This window comes from Scophthalmus maximus, chromosome 6 (assembly GCF_022379125.1).
Source record: "Scophthalmus maximus strain ysfricsl-2021 chromosome 6, ASM2237912v1, whole genome shotgun sequence".
Lineage (NCBI taxonomy): Eukaryota > Metazoa > Chordata > Actinopteri > Pleuronectiformes > Scophthalmidae > Scophthalmus > Scophthalmus maximus.
In genome coordinates, this window is record NC_061520.1 from 24,508,820 (window position 1) to 24,517,191 (window position 8,372).

The 8,372-nt window shown below is 42.5% G+C and overlaps 1 long non-coding RNA gene across 4 annotated transcripts; it reads right to left on the reverse strand.

The window, feature by feature from the left end:
* Window positions 1-1,671: 1,671 nt before the first annotated feature.
* Window positions 1,672-7,646, reverse strand: LOC118310138. Of its 4 annotated transcripts, XR_004793731.2 has the most exons (8): window positions 7,603-7,646; window positions 6,586-6,657; window positions 6,096-6,381; window positions 5,666-5,989; window positions 3,460-3,533; window positions 3,181-3,249; window positions 2,534-2,575; window positions 1,672-2,439 (listed from the first exon to the last, which is right to left on the reverse strand). It is a non-coding gene; the product is annotated as an uncharacterized LOC118310138 (long non-coding RNA). The 4 variants fall into 4 exon arrangements; XR_004793732.2 differs by lacking the exon at window positions 3,181-3,249 and having other exon boundaries at window positions 1,672-2,575; XR_004793728.2 differs by having other exon boundaries at window positions 1,672-3,249.
* Window positions 7,647-8,372: the final 726 nt, after the last annotated feature.

Consider the following 8,372-nt stretch of genomic DNA (forward strand, 5'->3'; position numbering starts at 1 on the left):
CTATCACACTGACAGTGTGACAGTCATGCCATCCAATCAGAAGTTGCCCAGTGCGACTGCGTATCCACCCACCAACAACACACGGGTTAAACCAAAGAATAACATTGCATTAGCGGAGCGTTTCACAATTTAATTCAATGATACAGGAGTGTTTCGGGTTTGAGCCGACAGACGTGCAGCTAAAGAAGGTATTTTGCAAAGCATTCAGTCGCTACATCCCGAGGCAACACCACCAACCTGTATTAGCGCTTGACACAGCACCACAGGGAGCTACACCACGACTATTCCCTCGTTAAAGAGACAGACTGCTATAGAATCGCAATATCTGTCAGAAAAATCCCAATTCCATATTTCCCCCCAATTGTTCAGCCCTACCGCTCTTGCATATGTTTCTTTCGATATTCTTTAGTATGTTCTGCTGATAATGCTTAAAGCTGCAGTGTGTAATTTTTGGCGACATCTGGTGGTGAAGTTGCAAACTGCAACCAACTGAGCCCTCGGAAAGCATCAGGTCGTTAATAAGTTCATAAGTTCACTTGGTACCAGAACACCTTAGGCCTACGATCGATGATCGACTTTGTGGTGCTATCATCAGCTCTGCTGCCGTATGTTCTGGGGTCTCGGGTGAAGAGACGTGCAGAGCTGTCAACTGATCACCACCGGGTGGTGAGCTGGATCACATGGCGGGGAAGGATGCCGGACAGACCTGGTAAACCCAAACGAGTAGTGAGGGTGAATCAGGAACGTCTGGCTGGGGACCCTGTCCGTGTGGTCTTCAACTCTCGACTCCCGAAGAATTTCTCTCACACCCAGAGGGAGGCTGGGGACGTGGAGACAGAGTGGACCATGTCCAGGGCCTCCATTGCTGAGGCGGCGGGTGGGAGCTGTGGTCATTTCATAGGTCTGTTCATTAGTGCCTGTCGTGTCGGCAACCGAAGAGCCCGGTGGTCGACACTGGCGGTGAGGGAAGCTGGCAGGCTGATGGAGGAGGCTTTTTGGGCTTACTTGGCCGGAGGGTCTCCGGAAACACCTGAAACATTTTTTTGGATCCTCAATATGCATCTACTGGGAAGCCAAGTAGGCTGCGGCTTCTGCAGTCGCAAAACGTGGGTGTGGGAGGAGTTTGAAGAGGCTGGATAAGGACTTTCGGCTGGCCTCAGAGGTTCTGGAAAACCATTCTGTATCCCAGGAAATAATATATTATAATAATATATTTAACTTAAATATGAATAAAATAGTCATAAGTCCATTTAATGATAATGTGTTCTCTTTTTTTGAAGAGAAAAGCAAGTGGAATAGGAATATTAGGCCTCATGCAAGAACAAATCTGCTTCTCACAAGCAGATTTGTTCTTCAGTCATGCGTACGAGTGATTTAGGAGAACTTGCCACATTCACTAATTTCCCTGTGTTTTGAATTTACTTCCAGGTACGAACACAACTAACGTGTGGTCGAAACCTGTAGTTGGAGTCTCGTCAATTACTCAGCCATAATTTCAGGATTAAATCGTGTGGATATTTGGCATTCTTCTGCTTGGCACCAGTCCTAGGTTTATAACGCGTAAATACACCATTGTCTGATCTGACAAGCTTTTAGATTGTTTTCCCTCTTTTCTTCGAATAATTCTTCAAATTATTTTTATTATATTTTCGTTGACATTTGATGAAAACATCAGCTGCTTTTCAGTGTTGACATTGTACAAATGCAATGCGACTTTTAAATGGATTCTTGACAGCATGGCGGGGATGACCTCGAAATTCTGGCACACTTAAATATCATCTTTTACAAGTTACATTTCTTAACGTTATATGCCACTACTAAAAGTTACTAGATAGCTGTGCCCCGTGCTATCCTGTAAATGCGCACAATGCTACACATTAACAGTCCATGATCTGAGCATGGCTTAATTCATAAAAGGCTAATGTAATAATTGAATAAATATAAACCTGAAATTACTGTTTTTGTGACACTGCTGTGAAATGCTGAATTGACTTACTGCACTATGGATGAATTACATAATGACTAATAATAATAAAACAGTTCATTTAACTGATACATTTATTATCACTACTATTAATGCCTGGTTATGTAAAAAAACAAAACAGCCAATCGGTGGGAGGTATGGGGGTCCTTCTTGACAAAAAGAAATGTAAAAACAATTCACAATCTACACTACCTAACCTCTTGACAAATTCTGGATCCAACACTGGATCCCCCCGATCAACTTACATTACCTCAAATGACAAACTATTTTTGTGCACAACTCAAAAGGTTACTTTGCTCCTCAAGACTAGCTCAATGAATAACACTTCACACAACGATCTGAACGTCTTTTGACTGGAACGATCGAAACATTTTGTTAAATGTACTTTATTGATCAAGTGTGCACCGTGTGGGGGTGTTTCTCCTTGGTCGCGCGCGTCTGCTCTGCCTCCACACCTGCCACAACGATCATTGAGGTGTGAAAGAGATTTCTTATGCCTCCTGAAGACTTGAAAGTGCAATTTCAGTCGAGGACTGTACAGTAGCTTACTGTGAAACCAGCCTTGCAGTAACCTCCCGCCTCTCATTTAACCTTTGTGAGAAAATGAGACAATAATCATGATAATGAAAGCACAGTGCAGAGCAGCTGGATAAAGGGAGAGATCACTACACAGAGCGACGCATCCTCATATTTAGACAATGATTTAAATCAAAGTCTGACTATAACTGAAAGTAAAATTAAGTCTACAAATTTAAATAAGTCACTTTTCACTGCTGAGCATTTGACTATGTATTCTGATATAATTCCTCATTATATGAGATATTTACATAACATTATAGAATTTCTAATCAATATTAGTTTTTGTTAACCTGTCTATTCATATATTAAGACTTGGCATTTCATTTGGTACACCTAAAGTCAAAAGTTCAATACTGTATACACACTATATATATATATATATATATATATATACTGTACTGTAATATTGATTCAATACTCATTCATATGGGATGGACAGATAACACTAAAAAACAGATCAGAAACAAAAATCTTAACATTAACACCTGACTTTAAACTTTATTAGCCTTATCTAGGTGTACCTAATAAACTGGCCGGTACAGAGGAGGTTTGGCACTTTTAATAATCTAATAATACTGATTCCACATTCATAAATACATACATACATACATAAATACCTGCGGTTTGTTTTCTCAAAGAGGTCTTGTACAATTAGGTTCACAAACTCTAATACAAATACCTGGATCCTGCAATCACATAGTCAATATCAATCATTAATGTTCTTTTTTTGGCATTTTCTTTGCAGGAAATACCAATTGAATAACAGACCCCCCCCCCCCAAATATATACGTCGAACTTTTATTTTACTTTCTTAAATCCCTTAAAGGAAAAAGAAGGAAATAAAATCAATGGCTCAGCCAATGTTATTGTCAGCGTGATGCAGTAAATACACTTACCTTCAACCTCTCCGGCTCCCCACTGCCTCCCAGATAGATAATTATAGAGAGGATGGAGAAAAGCGATACTCAGGCTGGGGGGCAGAGGGAATCGAAAATAACAAGACAGGTTTAATTACTGTAGGGTACAGAGGACTAATAAGACTTCTCTGTCACGTTGTGATCAAACATACGGGGGTCGTGAGCCGGAATGTTACGCTGACTGATTAAGGATGAGGCCTGTGTGACAGCGGCGCTCTGGCAGGAAGCCACTTCACTATTGACAAAGGGAGCGGAGATGCCCTCAGACAGATCCCAACAGGTATGTTAACCCCCCCGAACTGCGGCTAATGAGTTCAATCAGCTAACACCTCTAACACATAACTGAGAACTTCAACCTGCATTATATTATATTAAGATTAAGGTACAGGAAAATGGAATGACTTAAATAAGATGGTGGGTCAGGAAAATATATGGGACTGAAGGGAGAACAAGTAAAGTACAAAAATGCCCATAAGATGGGCCCATTGAGATTATGTTTGGCAAAGGTCTGTTCACATGGGAAAATACTGCATGCATGCAGACAACAGCAGCAGGCCAGGAATGATACTGTAACAATAATATGTTTGGTATATGAGTTTACCAGACAAAATACAAGTAATAAATTGATGATAATGTTTCTCATTTTAGCCACAACGCAAAGTTTGGGTTGTCCCTCCACCTGTCCTGTGGTCAGTCTGAAGCAAAGTGGTGGGCAGATATCTCGGCAATTCGATTTTCACCAGAGCATGAAACTAAGGGATCCAGGACAACCCAAACTTTTCCACCATGTACAATACTTTAGTTTTTGACCAAGACATGCTATTGTACCTCTGCAGTCACTACTTGGTGTGATCTCCAGCCCATGACAACATGAAGTAAACTGATTGAACTGCAGTTCTTAAGATCTTCATGCCCTGTATACACGGTGGGTTAGGGTAAGCACATGAAATATTCACTCCCGCCTACCTTGATGTTTCTTTAATTCACATTACATCATGGTGTATTTATATTGCCTCGTGGGTCTGCGTGCGGAGGTAAAAGACACACCACATACTGCTGAAAGTAAAAGCTTTCTCAGCCAACCCTGGGATAAAACAATGGCAGCAGTGTGTACCCTGGCTCACCGGGGACGCAAAGCATAACATTTACTTTAACATACAAGGGAAGATGAAAAGAAAAGAGCCAAAATCTGTTCAAAAAGTCAACGGAAACTGACTTAATGGTACCATCTTTCCGTAACACTGCCTACTCCCATGGTTCCAGCTCACACTGATGCTTTCACACCTTGTCCTCTGCTTCCACCCATGAGTCTAGAATCATCTGCCGTCGGTCAAAAGCAGCAAGGCCTAGAAAAAAACTTATATAAAGCCCTTTAACACTGGCCAGATGTCGGGTAATAATCGGCTTCACCTCCGATGGGCATTGATGTGACGTCACACCCGGGTGAACGCGCTACTTTGCGCGATGACGGAGGAAACGAAGGCTCGACTCCACCGTCGGTAACTGCTGTCACCTCACCAGCTGTAGTAAAGAGACCTCTCGCATGTAGCTAGCTCGCTTAGCCGAGCTTTGGCTCGTTGGTGGTAACAACTAACACAATCCAGATCATGGATGAGGTTCAGAACGGGGCACTTTATTTCGACCCTTCGGCGACACACACGGCCTCATCAGGCGTCTCTCATTACACAGTGACCATAAACTGTCAGTAACATGGATGATGTGCGGAGCCCGTTCTCCTTGTGGCTGCAGCCACGTGCACAACCAGCGTGCAGCGCCAACCTTCTTCTTCTCTCATACACACCCATAGCGCCACCTGCTTAAAGGACCAGGCTCGGCTCGTAACACTGCGCTGAGTCTGTAAACTTTGAAAGAGTGACAAGTACAAGATATAAGGGGACGTTGACCACCGGCTCACTGGCGACCATGCTTTCTGTTGTGTACTACACGGTTCTTCTTCTTTGTTGTACGGCGCACACCGCTCTCTACCGCCGTCTATAGCCGCAAACTGTCGCTAGACGATCATCGGACCCTGGTCTGCTCGCAGTGGGAAAGAGGCCAAAGTGAATGTGTTTTCACAAAAAAACATTTATATTGCTCAACAGTTTTATATACGATACAATTGATGTCAGAAAGTCAGAAACATTTCGAAACTTAACTTAACCAAATATGTCGCTACTGTCCTCACCTTAACAACTATTTGTAGGTCGTTTGTGGAAGCAGCTTATTTTGACCCCTTTGCCGTGACGACTAGTGACAGAGAAACCAAGACCGGAGCAGAAGAGGAAGTCCTCCGAGAAGTCAAGGTCAACAAAACACAGTCCAATACGCCTGTCTCGTTCAGGGCTCTATCTCTGTACAGAAGCTCCAATGGGAGTAAGAGAGGGCACAAGCAATTTATTAGGAACACCATATTTATCCTGTGCCGCTCCTACCTTAGCTCCGAAACAGCCGCAGTACTTTGTGTCATTGATTCCACAATATCCAATCAACCAGGAAAGAAATCTTGAATCTGAATATAAGAGGGGAAACAAGACTTTACAAAGTTAAAGCACTTCATGAATGCAGTTAACTAAACTTGACATCTTATTGAATGTGAGACCAGTGACCTTGAGCACCTGTTTATCCTCGTTGTCCTGGCTCTGTGTCGTGCTGTGTGAGGACAGTGCTGGGATAAGACCGGGACAGGGAAACCCCATTAATCAGGACATCAGCATCCCGGCAGTGAGGCGAGCTGGCAGGGCCGCTGATGGACTGGCAAAGGCCTCATGTCACCACTTCCCCCTAGTCTCCCCACAGCCTCCCCATCGAGCCCCTTGCCTGCCATCCGTCCCTGCACTCACTTTCCATTCCTCTCCTTTTCCAGGCAGAGACTCCCAGGGGCGACAGGGAGGCGTTGGGTGGCTGAGAGCGAGGGTAATTAAAAGGGCTGATTAGAGTGACGGAAGGAGGCCACCCAGGGAAAAAACAAGAATCTCTCTCCGAGATAGAGAGTGGGAAGAAGAACAGCGAGATGGACAAGTGTTGACGCACATATATAAGAGATTTTTTTTGTCCACAGTCACTCCTGAATTGGGGCATAATCTCCGGGGAGACACCATCACTCACATCACAGGCTGTGGTCTACCGACATCTTTTTCAAGGGAGAGACGAGAACGAGACAGCTCGTGGTACCTCTGCCTGCAACGTCACAGAAAAGACCATCTGAAAGGAATTTGTAATTTTAAAATCAACCGAATAAGAAGATTTAAATTAGACATGTTAAAAGTTCAAGTGGTGAATTTATGGAACAGCTCCAGAGATGACGAGCAATTATTTATGTGAGACAGCTATGTGTACTGACCGTGCCAGTGTTTGTGTGCATTATACTGTATGACAGGCCTTTTTTAAGTCTTGAACTCAAGGTTAAGCAGCTCATTTAGATGCGCAACTTCTCCCGCTTCCATCCTTAAATGTATTTCCTTACATATGGTTGCTCTACAGTTGGAGCCTGACAATTTAAGTTTCCGTGTCATGTTGTTGTGATGTTTGTGGTTCATTTCCACTTGAAGATCAAGGTTGAATATTGAAGATTGATTAAAGAAGAATATTGAAAACCTAAATATTCGCAGAGCAAATGAAGCAAAGATATCCTGGCAACCCCTCAGCGGCTGGCTGCCTCCTATGTGTTAGCATTTGGGACGTGGACCAAACTAAAAAGTCAAAGTAGATGTCAGATACATTTTTCCCAAAGATGGTTTCTGTCATAAGTTGTACATTGCTAAACATACGCTGGCGTATGTTGAGGTGTTCATGTTTCTGTTTCAAGTCTGTTTTGAATTAGTTATTGCTTCAAAAACAGGCTGAGACGTCAAGATCGACAGCTGAGGTTGACTCACAATCGGTCATCTCATGTATCATAACCACAGACAATAAATGCATTTGGTTATCATACAACCTCTGGAAAAAAATAAACAATTACCTTCGTCCATGGAACAAACAGATCATAAAAGTGCATTTAGTGACTTCACGCTGCTTTAAGTCAGCTTTCACATGCTTATTTGAAAAAGGGAGCAACGACTCGGTCAGAAACATGTTTAACTGCTCACATTCAATAAACTTATTCCATTTAAACCATGAACCGACCTGTGAGAACAAACAGATGAGACACACACGTTGGGCTGGTGTTACTTCACGCAGGAGGATTCATTCTTCCTCAGTGTGCGTCGGCGAGCCTGTTCACTGCCCCTTAAACCGAATGCGCCATCTACTGGCCTGGATTTGTCACCGCAGTGCACTAACTTCCAATGCAATGACATTTGATGACCGAAATAAATGAAAATAATTGAAAATGTGAAAACAAAAAGAAATAGGGAGTGTCTGCTCCTGCAATTACACCTGTCTAACTTATTCTTGGTATCAGCTGTTTCAACCGTCTACATTTACAGTGTCCGTTTGAAAAGTTTAAAAAAATCTTTTACTCCATCGCAGCAGACCAAACTTTGTCTGCTGATGAAGACCAGTGTATCTGGTATGTGTATATACACATACTATGTCCGGAGTAAATCATTTTATATTCCACTCTTTTTTTCATAAATGTGACTTTGGCTTCAGGTTTAAAGAGTTTGTTTTTTGTTATAACGTCAATGACCCATTACATAGACATGTTCTCACACAAACACACACACACACACACACAGAAAGAGAGATGCAAGGACATCCTGTTAAAAGGGAGTTTGTTTTTCTCCAGTCTCAGAGCTGCTCATTGTGGGAACTGTTGTGTTTCTCTGTAATATTGTGACGTCTTGAGACGAGGTATGTTGTGATTTGGAATATACAAATACAATTGAATTGAATTCAGTTGAATAAGCAAATCAATGAACTGTGTATGGCTCTACAATCAAATGAGATTGTGA